General features: G+C 40.1%; 1 protein-coding gene across 2 annotated transcripts in view; it reads right to left on the bottom strand.

The window, feature by feature from the left end:
- LOC306755324 (adenylate cyclase type 6-like) overlaps positions 1–2,657 on the bottom strand; it is a 38,893-nt gene extending 36,236 nt beyond the window's left edge. For both annotated transcript variants that reach the window (XR_013771294.1, XM_079239677.1), the window contains exons 1-2: positions 2,518–2,657; positions 75–257 (exon numbers count right to left, since the gene is read on the bottom strand). The gene's annotated coding sequence lies outside the window, so the exon portion shown is untranslated. The remainder of the gene's footprint in view (positions 1–74; positions 258–2,517) is intronic.
- Positions 2,658–17,792: the final 15,135 nt, after the last annotated feature.

The raw sequence follows: 17,792 nt of genomic DNA, 5'->3' as shown, positions 1-17,792 counted from the left end.
AAATTAATTAAGCTAAAACAAGCTACCTGTATGATATCAGTTTTGAATTTGCAGAGATTTGAGGATCCTCTCACCTGTGTGGGCTTTGCTGTGTGTAGAAACTCTTCGCTCTTTGGCCAGGCCACTAGTTGATCCCAGCGAACACACACCATGAGCTCAGACTGGCCAGAAGGATCAGAGGTGTGTCTGTATTTGAACCACTTTCTGTTTTGTGTCTACCCTTCACACCATGATGTGTCTATAAACCACCTGTTGTCCTAAAGAACAAATAAATACACAATCCGTTACAGCACACACACAAAGACAAATCTGAGGGTAAACTTCCTGGGGATCAGGATCATGATAGATGGAAACACTGAGGGAGATGCATTTTCCATAGCACATGTGTTACAGCGGTGAATGTGTGCATGCATGTACTTACATGTGCCCTTTTGTGTGTGACTCGGGCTGAAAGTTTGAGAATCAATGACTGAGCTCATGAAATAATGCCTGTTAAAAGGTTTGTCATTTGACTGTCCCTCATCACCCAATGTCAACAGGATTCAACAGCATTTTCAAGGTCTCCATGATGCTCTGCTAGCAAAACTTGAACTCAAAAACTCCTTGAATTAGGTTACGTCGTGCAGCACAGATTATTGTGTCATTAAACTGTAATGTCGAATGTAGCCCCATTTTAACTCAAACTGCACTGACTGCTGAGTTTTTCTTTTTTAACATTTACCACTCTGAGCTTTGGAACACCAAGAACAACAATTCTTGGTGAATACATGCTACGCTGTATCCTTGCAATCTGCCCCAAACATCTTGAGTGGCCAGGGTTGGCTGTGCTCTATTTGACAACAAAGGCGCAGTGAGTGGGCACCATCAGAGATCAAGAGCTCTCCTGTCCAGATTAAATTGTCCATGCTTCCTCCATTAGCTTTGATGACTCACTATAGCTGGCTTCTGACTGCACATGTCAAGGACACTGCTGACCTCTAAACTTAATAAGCAAATCTCTGCCAGAATGAATGAGTTGAGGCTAATGGTAGGAAGAGCACACATAAACTGCACTCATGGATTGGGTTAGAATCACCAGTGGGTTGTAATTTGAGTTAATCAATCACCAAAGAACAAATCCAATTGAAAGAGCAGCATCAAACACGCAAAGCAAGTTTAAGCTTGTGTTTCAAAGTCATATTTGTGTTCATTCTTCTCAACAAATCCCAATGAAGCACAGGTTGTTCCTTAATTAAATTATCTGGCCATAACTGCTTGCAACAATAGCAAACAAGAGTAATAATCAGTATGTTATTTATATGTTATGAACATATGGTGAGTGTGTGAACCACTCTGGCATAATGTGGCCAGTTCACCCTTTTTTCGTGCAAAAATAACCTTAGTCCTCGACTCACCTTTGATACAGACAGGTCAGCCCCATCTTATGTAATGCAATCTGTGCATGCAGGCATCTGTCATATATCATGAACTGAATCTTTATCACATGAACTGATTTGAGTCAGCCGCCCTGCATGCACAAATTAAAATGTTCACGCTGGCATTTTACAGCGCAAAGCACATCATGGGTGTCTTTTTTTCCCGACGTTGTTGCTTCTTTCTTTTTTGTTTGTTTATTTGTCGTTGTTTTTTTGTTTTTTTTGTGTATGTGTATATATATATATGTGTGTGTGTGTGTGTGTGTGTGTGTGTGTGTGTGTGTGTGGCTGACACAAACAGTCTTGTTTCCATTGATGTTAATCATGATGAAAAAAACATGTTAGGCAAATACACGTTGTAGGCCCTGTCTGTCTATTTGCGGGCAGTCGGCCGGCCGAAGCGCGTTACATAACCGGACGCACCAAGTAGTAGCCTACATGGAAAGTCGACAGCTCTCCATGTTCACATGTAGCTTCTTTAGGCACAATTCACATGGACACAGCGTGGAACCGGACAGCCCGAGGTCAGCCTGGACTGCAGCTTGACACACATCACCGCCTTCACCAACTTATCAGGAGTGAAACATTCCGTCGGGCAACTTCAGTCTTGGCACCGGGATTCTTCGAAATCACAGGGGTGTGTAGTCCAGCTTATAGCAGTGATAACATGGTCTTATCTATATGGACAGTTTAGGTTACATGGGCCTTTCTCTCGGAACACGTGTGTCAGATCATGTAGGATACAAACAGAAGTGAAACGCTGTTTGGGAGACATATTTAAGATATGAAATAGCTGGCAGGTTAAGAACAAGTTATTTATAAATAAATAAGAAAACAAATAAATAAATAAGCAAATAAATAAAGAAATAAATTGCAGGCATGCGGAACGTTGTTATGTTCTGCAGAAATGTCCTGCTGCTCAGCCCCGCCGCAATCACAACTGTAGTACAAGTCAGCTGTTGGCGTGACCCCCCCCGTCCTCCTCCTTGACTGCTGTATCCTCAGACTGCATTTAGTTAAACCGACCTCCAACTAATGAACAATGTGAAGAGCAGTTCCCCAGCGAAGCCGCGGGAAAGCTTGTGAGAAGCACCGCACTTACCATAGGATAACCATATATGCCAGAAATATCCAATAGGAGTAACTCTTCACACCGCAGTGGAGCTCTAGTTTAGCCCGGTCTTCAGTCCTCGCGCAGCCGCCGTGACACGCTTCAGATGAGGGTCTGTCCGACACCAGGGAGCTTTGGGAAGGCAGAGAAAACTACAAAATTAGGAGGACAACTTCTGCTTATTGCAGCCAGAGCTCGACAATACAGTCCAAACGCCTCTCTTCCCTCCCTTTCTCATTTCTCTCTCCCCCTTTTCTCTCATGCCGCACACACGCGCGCGTATACTCACGCGATCTGCGTCCCGTTTCGCGGGGACCGGTGTCCCCCTAGAGGAGGCACAGTAAACCTACACGCTTGTGTGATTTTATACGTTTCAATCTATGTCATTTTTCTCCTTTTATTTATTATATTTTCAGCATTAACCTGCAGATTTACTCCGACTGTATCACAGCATCCAGAACAAATCTGACTAATAGCAGAGAACTGCCAGAAACTCAGGGCTTCATTAGTTTACATTGATTGGGTCAGAGCACCACCTGGTGGCAATGATATAGTAAGTCAACTTACAGTTCTCTTAAAGCAGTGTTTCTCAATTCCTGTCCTCAGGCCCCCCCCCCTGCCCTGCATGTTTTAGACATGTTCCTCCTCCAAAGCACCTGAGTCAGATTATTGAACTTCCTTATCAAGTTCTTTGCAGCCTGTTAACGAGCCCTTTATTTCATTCAGGTGTGTAAAGGTAGGGTTGCCCATAAAACATGCAGAGCAGGGGGTCCTGAGGACTGGTAGTGAGAAACACTGTCTTAAAATAATCAAATACAAACTACTGCATACTGTCAATCAGGATTTTAACCACAAAACAACGAATGATTTAGGTTTGATGACCGTGTAAGTAGCCATGGGGTAGTTAGAAATCATATTATTAAGTTTAAACTGTAAATCAGTAAGGCAGTTCTGGTGTTATTTAAAACAACACACCTTCAGGAACATTACACACGTGGCCAAAAAATGCATAATGCTAAAAAAAAAAAAAAAAAGGCCAATGATTTGAAGATATATGCTACATGCTACATAGTGATATAACAATAAAAAAAATGATGACATGTAATCTGTATTGTATCACATGCTAAAACAAAGTGTCAAAGTGCTAGATACTGTATAAAGAAAATTACAACAATAATGTATGTATGCATTTAGTATAGGTACATACATGCATACATACAGCCAGTATGTGTACTAAGGCAAAAATGCATTAACACACACACACATACACACACACACACACACACACACACACACACACACACACACACACACACACACACACACACACACACAAAACTAACTGAAAAGCTTTTGAAATTCAAAATGTAACTTAAATTTAATACAAAAAGTCAGGACTTTTTCTCACTGGTTAATTATTTCTTTGTTGTTTGTTTTGTGTTTTACTGTGAAACATTTGGTGATTTTTTTAAATCTCAAAAGGTGTTATATAAATAAGCATTTACTGACTTAAACAATGCCTCTCGGGAATAAATACTGATACGTATGCTGTTTAAAACCTTGTTGATTTACCCTTTAAATGGTGCCATATTCATAATGAAAATGCATCTGCAGGATGAGCAACAGATTTTATGGATATAGCCCGTAAAAAACAACTGCCAAATCTTTTCTGCCAGCTGCATCTTATTCTGCTATCGACTTATTTAGCATCATTTAATGGATTAAGTTGTTAAGGTCTGAAGACACACAACTACTTGGCAGTTTAACTATTAATTCGTTTGAAAAAAGGACTATTAGTGTAATGTTTTCTGCCATTTTTGGATCCTATGATCCAGCTGCTGTAGTCAGAATATGATTTTATTGCTGAACATAATGGTCCTCCACATGTCCGGTTTCCAGTGCACATGTTTCTGACATCAGTGCAAATGTGTCTGATGGTGAAGGGCAATCATGGCAAGTCTCTTGGCAGCCTTGTGAGACTGGATTGGCTGTGTGCAGTGTGCTCTGCACAGACGGTGAGCTTGCAAATCTTGATTGCAAATTCACAGAAGACTGCCTACAGTTCATGAACACTGACAGGGTGAGGAGAGGGGGTTTTTAGGACACCCATTTAGTGGTTGGTTTTTAATGTCCTTCATAGAACTTGGCTTTTAGTTTGGACATGGTATTAGGACTCAATAGAAAATAAGACTGCAACTTGGTTTTATTGAATATCAGCTTGAAGTACTCTGTGGCAAAGGTACAGTCCAAATCAGTCAAATGTGAAATACTTGGTGCAAATACAACATCATCACTGCAGTAGGGTCCATGCTTGCAGGTCAGATGCTAATCAAGAGCCAATTCGGCACTTTGTTGTCAGCATCTACAGTACAAGAAAATTAAAAATTAAGAGTTAATTGCAAAAGAATCTGTTTAGTAAAGAATAATTTGTTTTTTCATGAGTACAACCCACATTCTCAACTCTGCTGCTCATTCCACAAATACATTTTCTCCTCTTCTTCTCTTCAGTATGTCTCAGCATGTGATGCCTGTTGATTTCTCTTTCCTGTTTCTTCACCCCAACTTGTCATGACCACCCTCTTTGCTGGAGGGTTTTCCTTCATATTAAAAGGGACTTTTTTTTTAAACCTTTCAACAGTCACCTGTTGCCATGTGCATGCTCAGGATGGGCTGCAAAGCTGAGGACAAGATGCAATACATTGGTTTCCATAGGAAGGCAATTATGTTCATAAATCTATTTACAAAGTGGTGAAATGTGGAATTGTCCTTGTCCTTATTAAAACACAACAAGTGAAAAAGCAGTGGAACAAAAAATCGTTGAACATTTAACACTTGTGCAAACTATGCTATGACAGTAACATCAAGATAAGAATTGGAAAACTGCAATATATAGTAAGCACACCAGAAGTTCTGGCAAACTAATCGAGGATTTAGGAAGGGAAAGCTGAAGCCATCCTGAGTAGGTTTTGGCCTTGGTGCAGGACTGCTGACCTGAACTGGAAATATTAAATGAATTTCTGTATTCTGGCCATGATTTCCTTCACTGATGAGATTAGATCTGAAGACTCGGTCAGAGGTTGACCAGGTCATTGAAAACCCCCCTGACAATAGGGAACCATCAAGATATGCCCTGATCTACTGAAGGCTCTGGATATTGTGTGGCTAGCACTGTTTTGTTTTGGATGACACGCCTTTCCAGTGTTGCATGGATAAGGCCTGTAAAGTGTTAGACTGGTTTGGGATCCTCAGGGTTGCACCCTGCTTTTAGCAGATTATGTGGTTTGTTGGGTTCCTCAGACCAAGACCTTCAGCGCACACTGGGGTGGGTGTGAGTGTGAAGCAGTCAGGATGAAAGTCAGCTCCATTAAGTCTGAGGCCATGGTTCTCAGCTGGAAAAGGGTGGAGTGCTATCCAAAGCCTCATTCACAATCTATTTGAGATCTAATGAGCATTGCACTGGTTGATTAAAGACAGATCTAAAAGGCAAAGCTTTAATTTACAGAGCTGTCTACAATCCACATCTGAAGTCACAAGATGCGGGTAGTGATTGAAAGAATGATTTTGTAAATACAAGTTTTCAGCTCAGCTTACAAGATTGGGTGAGGAAGTGGGACGTGCAGAAGGAGTTTGGTGAGGATCAACTGCTCCTCATGTTGAAAGGAGCCAGCTGAAGTGGTTCAGGTATGTGATTAAAAGCCTCCTGGTCACCTTCTTCTTGGATGTTTTCCAGGTATGGCCTACTGGGAGGAGACCCCAATGTAAAAAAAATGTTTCTGTTCTGACATGGGGATTTTTTTTTATTCTGCAGGAGGATCTGGAGTACGTTGCAGGGGAATGGGTGTCAGGTTCTTCCTCCAGAACCAGTTGCTTTCTTAACCCAACCTCAGATAAACTAAAGAAAATGGTCAGTTTTCAGTGTCTCTGAAACTCCTTGTTTTTATGCACTCCTCACAAAACAATAGTGACAGTAATTCTGGGTAAAATATACAGAAAATGTAAAAAGTTTATGTTACACTGATATAATATCATAATATATCGTAAAATAGTAGAATCATGTAATGGATATGCCATCATTCAAAACAATTTTGACACAAACATTTAATAGTGGTCCGTATGCTTTAATAACTTTTTTGTCTTAAGTATAATCTTGGTCGGGGGATGTAAAAAAATAAATAATTTGATGAAGAGAATTATATGTCAAGCTAACCTTTAAAGGTTTTAGTGCAATTTAGTAACTTTCTTTCAACATAAGTAGAGTTTGATATCCTTAACGGTTTTTGTGTAGTGTAAACTTTGCAGTGTGTTTAAGATTATGGTCATGATCAAACTGGAATTAATAAATTTCTTGTATGGACCCTTTTAGATAGAATTACTGTACTGTAAAACAGAAACTGTGTTTTTTTGGCCAAATAAACCCTCTACATGGACATGACTGTGTTATTGGTCCTCTGTCCTCCTTCACCCATCCCTCTCCAAGGAGCCTTGGGGTGATTTCTGATGTCATGTTTAAGTTTGACAAGCAAATCTGTTGTGTCATTGAATCATTTTCAGCTGAGACTTATTTAAAAAATAAAGCAGTATCTCCATCTGGCTCATTTTAAAAGAGAAACTCATGCTTTTGTCACAACACGACTAGATTACTGTAACTCACTCCACATTGGTTTGGACCAGGGTTCTCTCCAGCGCTTGCAGAATGTGCAGAATGCTGCAGCCTGTGCTTTTAACAAAAACCAAATGATGGGAGCACATTACTCCTGTACTGGCCTCCCTTCACTGACTCCCAATGACTTTTAGACTACAAATCAAGATTTGATTTATTGTTTGTAAATGTTTGCATTTCATGGCCCCGCATTATCTGACTGAACTTCTGTGTTCCAATGCTCCGTCAAGAGCCATAAGGTCTGTAGATCAGCTCTTGTTGGCAGAGCCTAAAACCAGGCTCACAACTTAGGAGATAGAGCTTTCTCAATGGCAGCTCCTAGACTGTAGAACAGCCTTCCACTCTGTTTTAGGGTCTCAAGCTCCCACCAGTTTAAGTCTAGCTTGAAAGCCCATTACTTCTCCCTGGCATTTAAAACTTAGGTAAACAGGATATCTTGTCTATTTTCATTTTTATTTTTTATTTACATGTCTACTAACTTCATTTTTTTTTCTCTTGCTAGGGTTTTATTATTGTGAGGTATAATTTTGAACCAGCTGAAATTTCTGACAGGACATGCTATCACACCTTTATCTGTGTTACAGTGACTGAGAACAATGTATGACAAACATAACAAGCATTCATCACAAGTTCAAATATTTATATGAAATTTAAACTGATTATGTATTTATTTGTTGTGAGCTGGACAACATGTTAACAGCAAGTTGTGTTGAGAAAGAATGGCTTATAGACGATAAAGTGTGACTGTGTAGGAAATAATCTACTTGTGAGTGTGGCCCTGGTGTGTTGTCAGAACACAAGGTATGAGAAAGTTGATGCAGTCCAGATATAGTCCAGAGTTCCCAAACCAGATGATGTCCCCTTAATACAGCACAGCTGAGCTAAATCAGGTGCAGAATCATTCTGACATTTAGTTGTGTGGAGATACAGATGAATTAGCATTAAAAACTGTTTTTTTCTCTCTCTTTGTGTGTGTGTGTGTGTGTGTGTGTGTGTGTGTGCATGGTCAGAAGTGAGAACAAAGGAGGGATAATATATACAGTCAAAATACTAAAGTTGCATGATAAACTTTTTATTTCACATGTAGTAACACACCAAACGCAAATGAACTTTAGCCAAATAATATCACACCTTAGCAGACTGAACCCACAGATCGGTTTAGTGTTATTTCATTTCAGTGTAAAAAAAAAAGTGTTTGAAAAAGCATTGACTGGCTCTGGGAACTGGCTCTTCTGTGGAAGTGAGAGAAAGCAGATGAGCGTCTTTGACTGATTTGAAGTGGTGGAAATTCTGCAATGTCGTAACGCACTAGCAGGTATGTCGACATCCGCACAGCAGAGATTCCCTATTCGGGTCATCAAGGCCCACTGTCCTGCAGACTTTAAATGTTTCCGTTTCAACACACCTGACTCAGAGTAATGGCTCAAAAGCAACCTTGTGCAATAATATCCAGTGAATTTGAATCTGGTATTCTGTAACATTAAAATGTCTAATACCTGCAGGATAGTAAGCCTCGAGGACCAGGGTTGGCGATCATTTCCTGAAGACAGGGGTGACCAGCTGTAGTCCTTGAGGGCCGCAATCCTGCAATCGTTAAAAATTTCCTTGCTGCAATACACCTGACTCCAATCAATGGGTAATTACAGTTTTGTGCAAAGTTTGATGTCAAGTCCTGCACAAGTCTGCTAATTAAATTTGATGGGTGTCAGGTGTGTTTCAGCAGGGAAACTCCCAACGCTTGTATGTGACCCTTAAGGACTGGAGCTGCCCACTCCTGCCTCAGAAGGTTTCATCCAAGAGTTGCACACATAGGAGACCAGGTAGCTGGCATTCAAGCTGGAAAGTAACAGACTTCAATATTAAGATTCAGTTTAAGAATTAAGATTCTGTCTTTTCAAACTTCCAGCCACCCATCCACTAGGAGAAAATAAGCTTAGTCCATGATCCTTTTCAACCTAAAGAAACAGTCAAAGGTCCAAAAGAACAGGGAACCCACAAGTAAGATAAGCAGAGCTTATGAGGCAGGGAAGTTCACTGAGCCAGGGAGGGAAAAAGAGGTCAGCACCACACCATAGGGCCAAAAAATGAAAGAAAAACACCAAAAACTCAGAGAATGGCTGAATGCACACAGGAGCACACTCAGATGATATGTGAGAAGAACAGTAAGAAGAGGAAAGACTGCTGGGAAGAAGAGAGGAGCACAGATGAGGACCATCAACTCAAAAAAACTGTGACAATTATATCTGCATGCATATAGATGTAATTTGTCTGCATAAAAGCACTTTTCCAGGCTGACTTTCACTTGATCTTCTGGCAGCTTGTCTGATATCAGATGTCTCTGTTAAGTAAAGGATTTGCAACAAGAACTGCAAGTAGTCCCGTAGTGGAGTAGATCTGTTTGCCACTTATAAATCTCAAGTATGTGATCTTTCTGTACTTAATGCCAGAAGAAGCATGATAGCAGCTCGTCTTCAGAGATGGGTTGTACTTGATGAAATGTATCACGCGTGTATCCGCTGATGGCTACACTGTGCTCCCTACACTAACGATGTATACTCAGGAGAGAAAGGCTTGAGGTTGAACCAGGCGGCAGGATCTCATTGTTGTTGAGATTTTTATTTGAGCAGGCAGTTGAATACTATTCTGTCTCTGCTGTTGTGGTCAACAATGAAACGAGGAATGTGCCAACTTTGTGTGTGAGTGGCATCAGAGGGTTGGTGGTTATCAACTTCTTGACTTCTGCATTATTTGCAGCTGTCTTGTCAGGGTCTTTTACAAGACGTCTGTGGTATCACAAATGATTATTTATCATTGTTTTGCTTATCTATGAGTCCAGGAGGGGGCAGACTGAGATTGTTTTAAGCTGTTGGATTTCATGTTACATATTCAGAAGCTGGAGAGTTGCACATGTGTTTTAATGCTGCAAGTTGCTCAGTAAAAATCTAGAAAACATAGTTCATGTATTATCTTAGGAAGATGGAACACCCTTCTCAATGCTCCAGAGACCAGGTCGTGGCTGGGCAGTTCAATTCTCAAGAGCCACTATCCTGCAACTTTCAGATTCATCTCTTCTATAATACACCTGAATCAAATAGAAAAATCCCCTCATTATTAGTATATCATTTAGCTCTGCTGAGGCCTGGTAAATAGCCATTCATTTGATTCAAGTGTGTTGGAGAAGAGATGAATCTAAACGTTGTAGGATAGTAGATCTCAAGGACTGGACATGTGCACACCTGGACTATACATTTCAGCTTCCTCTGGGCCTGGAAGCTGGGAAAATCCTTCTTGAGGAGCAATGGTGTGGCACAAAGGAGAACCCAATTCACATCTAGTCTGGCTGTTTTGGTCTCCTTTGGCTGATGGCTTCCTGATTCTTTCGCGATCTTTTGACCTGCTTTTCACTGCAATAAGGTACTAGTGCGTTTATTTTGTACTTTGAAGTTTGATTTTCTGCGTTCCCAGTTGGAAATACAAGACGCCCAGTGTTCATCTGCCAACTTAAAAAGCCATGGCAGATGAACAATCACTGATTTTACCCTTTAAACATAGCTGCTTATAATTAACGTAATATTTTTATCTAAATGTAATTGTTTAAGTGTTTACAAATCAATGTTAAACTGTCCTTTTCTATCTGTAGAATAATTTTGAAAAATTATTTCCATTTCCAAAATTATTTCTATGTTGAAATAATGCAATGTTTACAGGTTTTACTGCTAACAGGATCCGTAGCTAATGTGGCTAGCCCGTTTATCCCTGTCTCTGATAACTGAGATGGAAAAATAAGTAGAGTTTTGCCCCGTTCTGGCCTGAAACTCCTGTAGTCTGCACATACATTTTTTCTTCCTTTGGTAAAGCTTATAATTTGACTCAATACAAATACATTGCAACAAGCAAATGTGTTCTATGAATCATTGTTTAAATAAAAGTCCCATTTTCTCAATTTGGGCATTAATTACATATTTAAGTTTCAATGGATGTAATATATTACAAATAATTCTATGTGAACAGACAAAGCAAGCAAAACAAAGTTTTCTGGTAGCAACCATATTGGTATTGTGACTTTTCTGACTTTGCAAACAAGATAATGCTTCACTTGGATATCATTTCCAGATCCAACTTTTAACATCCAAGTTAACTCGAAGGCACCGTAAGACATTGGGTTACCAATTTCTTCAATGTTTCTTTTCCATTCAAGCTCTATTGGACTGAGGTAAAGTAGAAACACTCTTGAGTTTTCAGTTGAAAGCAGTCAAGCAGTCAATTGGTCTGATCAAATGGGAGTGGTCGGCATTAATGAGCAATGGCGGAAATGCATGTTTGAAAGACAGCAAGGGTAGGTCTTTGACGTGCTCATGCATGCTCAGGAGGATGGAAGGATAGAAATGATCAGCTAGTCGAAGGCATTCAGCAATGAAAGCTGCTGTGATTTGAAAGATTTTCTGTGACAGAGGAGCCACTGATAGTCTGGAAACCTTTGTGGAATGTTCTTAATGTCAAACTCTCATGCCTTGCATACCCATCTTGAGCACTGCAGTGGGGAGTTTGAGGGTTCTCTGAAATTCACCTAGCACTGCTTAGGTGTCAAAACTCTTTCCTTGGTAGCAAATCAGAACTCTGATTAGTTTCAGAAGAACTCATTTGCAGCTGGTCCAGGTATAAAGTTTCAGTAGTTGAGCTTGGCTGGTATGAATTTTTCTTAGTGCTTCTATCCTTGGGGTTGACCTCATGTAAGTTATGGAGGTGTCTTCCTTTGCAGACGCTGCAGTTTCTTCAGCGTGCACCGCTCAGCTTAATATATGCATATACATCAACAATGACAATTAAGCTTGATCGAGTCAGTCATTTGATGTTTACTGAAGGCTTTAAATGTGATGCACTGACTGAGGTGATGCTCATCCTTGTTGCAATAAGGAAAGAAAGCCTTTGATATGGCTTTCTACTTTGGTAAATGAATTGAATGGATGTAGATGACTGAGGCGTTTGGTATGTAGATTCTTCACTTGCACCATATAGTATGTATCAAGATAAGGATTTTGCCTGTTATCTGATATTTGGCCCTGTCCCTACAGCTGTCCCTTGCTGCTGGTCTGCAAAGCAAATCCCTCGAATGACAGTTCATCCCCCCTTTGCATCTGCTGAGGTGTTGTGTTTGATATGGAAACGGAGAGTTCAGAAAGAAATTTGCTGTCAAGTGAGCCTCCTCAAGTTTCAAATGGTCCATGGGGGTTTTGGCATCTGAATAGTTTGATAGCATCAGTAGGCAATAGGTTGTCAAGGGTGATCTTCAGGCAAGTAAACTCACTGGGATGTTTTGTGACAAAGACTGGTATTGTCAGTTTAGCCTGCTGGGCATGTGGCAGGTAGCACTGGCTCTCTGTAATGTGCTGTTTGTAGAGTAAGAGGATGAGGTGTGGAGCTGCCTAGTTTGTGGAAGTATGCTGCAGTCTGGACAATGACACCCTAAGGCTGTGGATACTGGGCATAAAAGGACTTACTGGTATGAAGTTCAGGAAGTGGAAGGAAGGATTCATCTATGGTCCCACCTCTGACAGGTGACATCTTTCTCCAGTGCTCTGTGCTCGCTGTGCGGAGTGAAGGACTAATGGCTGGATGGCATGTCTTTGGCAAACACTCAAATCATAATCTTAAAGATAAGCAGGCAGATAAATCTGAATTCTTGTCCCAACAGCTTCAGGTTTCTGTACGTCTTAAGGTTATGCTTTAATCCAGGGCCAATACATCTGGGTCAAAGGACTTTACACTAACACTTACAAATATGACTCTTATTATTATTATTATTATTATTATTATTTATAACATACTTTTGCAACTAATACAATGACAGAGTAGGTTTTCTATGTTACATTTAAACAATTAAATACCTCTTTTTGTCTGAATAAGTTTGTGTTTTATGATTACAAGTCAATATGGTTAATGATTTATTTATCCATTTAAAAATGACAAAACTCTACATGAGTGTGCATAATTGTTACAGATGCTATGTTATTTAATTTTTTAAAATATCAATGTGAGTAACAAAGAAAGCAATTTTCTATCTGTCTGTCTGTCTGTCTATCTATCTCTCTAGCTATCTGTATGTATGTATCAAACATTGTTATTATATCAAACAGAAAAATGTTTCATATGAACATCAGCATTTTGTTCGTTCCTGTGTTTTGTGACAATACTTCTATTCATGAAAACTGATTAATCATGTCAATTTTAAATTAGGTCTGTATACCATAAGAACAGTTTTTAATTTTTCTTTTAAAGTCTCTGTGATGGATATTTATTTTTGAGCATGCCCTGTATCATGCCAAAGGTTAATTTATTCTTGATTGTCTCTAAATATTAAGTTAATCTGCTTCAGACTAAGTGCAATGTTAAATAAAACTGTATGTCATTCTCAAACATGGATGTCCTCTGTGGCTTGGCACTGTATCTTTGTCTTTCTCCAGTGTTTTTTGACATTGGCAACATAGCTACCTGACACAAGCGGTCAATCGACCCTGTGTAAATGGAGGACGTTTACAGGATATGAGGGGGGGATGAGAGAGGTAGTGGGCAAAGTGCTGGATCAGTGAAAACCGAGAAGACCTGCTCCAACCCATCCTGCCTGGACATACTGAGATAGAGACGATAAATGGTCTAAAAACAGCAACAATATGAAGAACTTGCACCTTTTCACCACAGAAGAGAAATTGTTCATATCAGTGCATAATCATTCAATAAATTGGCTTGTATATATAAGCACATGGAATAATAAAGAGGAAATAAGTCATCATTTTCTTTATGTAGACTAATGAAATGTCAGCTGGATGTGCCCCCCACCCACCCGATTCCTAACCACCACAACCAAAAAAAGCTAATTTCTCATTCTATTTGATTAATTTTACGCTGTACAACCATTTCTGCTGAGTATCGAGCTAAGAAGGCCATATTTGCTTTGTGCACATCCATTTCCATGTGTGCTCAACACATTTTTACACGCTTAAAGAGAAGAAAAAGAAGAGGATTATATTTTGAGTTTGACTCGGGGCACAAATTTAAGAGGACTGACACCAAACTCCCAAATGATCATCATATTCAACTCAAAAATAGAAATCCGACAGCGACTGGGCTACAAGAAAAGTGCAGGTCTTGCATAATTTATTACAGAATCTGTAATCTATCCCCCCGTGTGTCGGTGCGTCTATGGCTTTGTGTACATTGATCATGCCACGAATCAGAAAGTCCAGATTTGACCACACAGATGCTGCCGGAGCTTCACATCCACGTAAAGCGCTGAGTGGCAGGCAGCCCACCCAGCTGGTGGGAAGTGTTTGGACGAGGCGCGGTGCTGATGCCTTTTTGATGTCGAAAAACCGTGTCCTTTTCTTCTCTTTTTGTTTTCACCCAAGTTGAGCTGTGGTGCACGAGATCCCCGTTTACTGCCGATGTCCCTGACCAATTCAAGCGTCTTCCTGCTTAACGAGGTGGGCTATTCTCAGTTTCTCCTGCTCCAGATAATTGACTGAAAGGTGACATGTTGCAGTGCTCTAGTGTTGCTTTAAAGAACACGTGCGATCTCACCACGTTCCCATTCGGACATAAACAAGCAGCGACGACGACTGGATCACACCCCTGCTTGTTGCTAAATGGTGCTGATTAGATTAGACAGCCTGACCTCAGTGGGAATCTTTTACTTCGGAGCTGAAGAATCTCGACACGCATCGGCATGTCAGGGTGCCAGCTGAAATTAGGGGCAAACGAGCCAGGCTTTTAAAAGCTCCTTCAACAATATTCACCAAAGTAACTGCGCTGGTGGTCATCTCAGTGCAACAGATGGACTCTGGCTCTCTTGTCCAGCTTTCTTTCATGATCCAACGCAAGCAAGTGTGGTTATATAGACTACCAATAATTTTAATCACACAGTCTATAAAATGTATCCACACAAAGTGTCATAAAATGTTACATGAATAACTTTCTGATTAATTAAATGTGACATTTTACGAAAGACAGCCGATCAGTCAACCATGAGTGTGAAGTCGTGACCAGTAGTGGAATTAACTTAAAAGTGTATTTACCTTCTCTATTTTAGTGCAAGCTTAAGCTAGTTTCCCCCCCCCCCCCCCGTCGACATCCCCCTTTCTTTACAACTTTATCTAAAAGCAAATATTACAGATTTAATATTTAGCCTACATGACAGCAGTTACACCTCACATCATATTTGAAGGTTTTTGCACACACATTTATGAGGGACAAAGGCTTTCATTTTTTCTGTTTTTTTTATTTATTTAAAAAATGATTTATATATTTGTCCATTATACTAAAAGTCAAACTTCTTAGACTTTTTCTACAACAGCATCATAGATAACATTTTGGCAATAATAGATTTCTTTTATTCCAAGACCATTAGTTCAAAATGAGGTCTCTCTCAACCAGCTGTCATATTTTAAAGCTATTATGTATAATAGCATTATATAGTATAAACACATGGTTTATTAGTAAATGTTTTAGTCAAGTAATGGTTTCAAAAATGGGGTTCTCCTTCAAAAGAGTAGACAACATGTAAAGGGTGTAAATTTAGCTTGTGACAGCTTATACTTCCATTTTACTTGTGTGAGTGACGACTTTAAAATGTCCTTTTTGTGCACTTTATGTGGAACCAATGATGCAAAAATGACAAATAATGCAGCAATAAGCATTAAACAGTGTGACAAAATCCAATCAAATAACCTAAAATGTAATTTAATATTTTACAAATGTATTAATTCTCTCTCAATAATTAAATCCACTTTAAGACTTTAAATAAAATGTTCAAAATTGCATCACAATGAACAGTTTGATGAAACAAAAATACAATAATTTAGTTTACAAAACCTTTCCTCTGACATTTTGCCTGGTTTCTTCTGGTATTTCCTTAAGTCTGTCAAGTTTCACACACCTGCTTAATTATGATCAGTTTGAGATGATTCAAAAGACAAAACAAAGGATATTATTTGGTTATTTTTTATTTCTGTAATATGCAGCAAAAAATAGAAGGACAGATAGGGGCTACCATAACTTTTCTAATGAACATAGATCCTGCAGGTTTAAAAACTGGAGCGGTATTTTACCATGCGTCTCAGATACCATCAGCACAACCATCTGCATCTCTTTGTGCTCGTTTACCACCCAGAGTGTTTGGCCTGTGTTAGCGTTGATTAAAAAGTTAAGAATGATCATTTTGACTAAGCTGCCAGCCAGAAAGTTGGAAAAGGCAGATCATTTGCTTAAGTGAGTCAGGTGCAGGTGGTCTGTTTGCACAAGGCTTGTAGTTGAGACGTCTCCTGTCTTGAAGCCTTCTTAGCCTCACACTTAAGGAGAGTTTACATTTTCACAGTGAAAATGTGTTTCACTGCAAAACAATTGGCTGATCATTTGTGGAACACTGATTTAGAAAGCATGTTAAATGATGAAATAATGTGGCAAAATCTTTCAATTTACTAGACAGATAGTATCTCTTAAGTATATAGAGCAGTTTAATTTAGTTTAACCCTTATCAATCATAAAGGGATGTCCCTTCATGTACAAGCTGGGTAGAACATGACATTGATGTTGGGGATGCATCACCGATTAAACAGCAATATTACCGTATGTCTCCTCAAAAACGGACTTTGTTGGAGCGTGAAGTCGACTACATGCTCCAGAATGATATTGCTTGTCCCTGTTCGTCAAGTTGGGCATCTCCATGTATTTTAGTGCCAAAACCTGACAACACTCCACGGTTTTGCACTGACTTTAGGAGGATAAATGCAGTAACGAAGGCAGATTCTTTTCCGTTGCCGCGAGTCGATGACTGTGTTGACCAAGTGGGCTCTGCCAGGTTTGTTAGCAAGTTTGACTTGTTAAAAGGATATTGGCAGGTTCCTTTGTCCCAGCGTGCACAGGAAATAGCATCCTTCATTACTCCCTCTGGACTTTTTTCATATAGGGTCATGCCATTCGGGCTGCGAAATGCCCCTGCAACATTTCAGCAGCTAATGAACAGAGTGGTGGCTGGTTTGGATGGCTGTGCTGTCTATTTAGATGACCTGGTTGTCTATAGTGATACTTGGCATTCCCATCTTCAGAGGATTCGTGCACTGTTTGAAAGGCTGTCAGAGGCACACCTCACTGTCAATCTGGCTAAGTGCGAGTTTGCCCGGGCCACCGTTACTTATCTTGGTCGGGTGGTTGGACAGGGGGAAGTGAAACCTGTCGCTGCAAAGGTGGAAGCTATTGCAGGTTTTCCTCAACCAACTACAAAACGGGAGCTTCAGAGGTTTTTGGGGCTGGTAGGGTATTACAGGGGGTTTTGCCGTAATTTCTCCACAGTGGTTTTCCCATTGTCTGAGCTGTTGAAAATGAGGGCTAAGTTTATTTGGTCAGCAGCCTGCCAACAGGCTTTTGACAATATAAAGTCTCTGTTGTGTTCGTCTCCAGTGCTGTTGGCGCCACATTTTGACCGACCGTTTGAGCTCCAGGTAGATGCCAGCTTGGTTGGGGCAGGTGCAATTCTCCTTCAAAGGGATGACCAAGGTTTGGCAAGACCTGTGTGCTTCTTTTCTAGGAAGTTCAATGCATATCAACAGAACTATTC

Source organism: Telmatherina bonti, assembly GCF_933228915.1.
Source record: "Telmatherina bonti genome assembly, chromosome: 4".
NCBI classification, from domain to species: domain Eukaryota; kingdom Metazoa; phylum Chordata; class Actinopteri; order Atheriniformes; family Telmatherinidae; genus Telmatherina; species Telmatherina bonti.
This window is presented reverse-complemented; position numbering and strand designations above follow the sequence as displayed.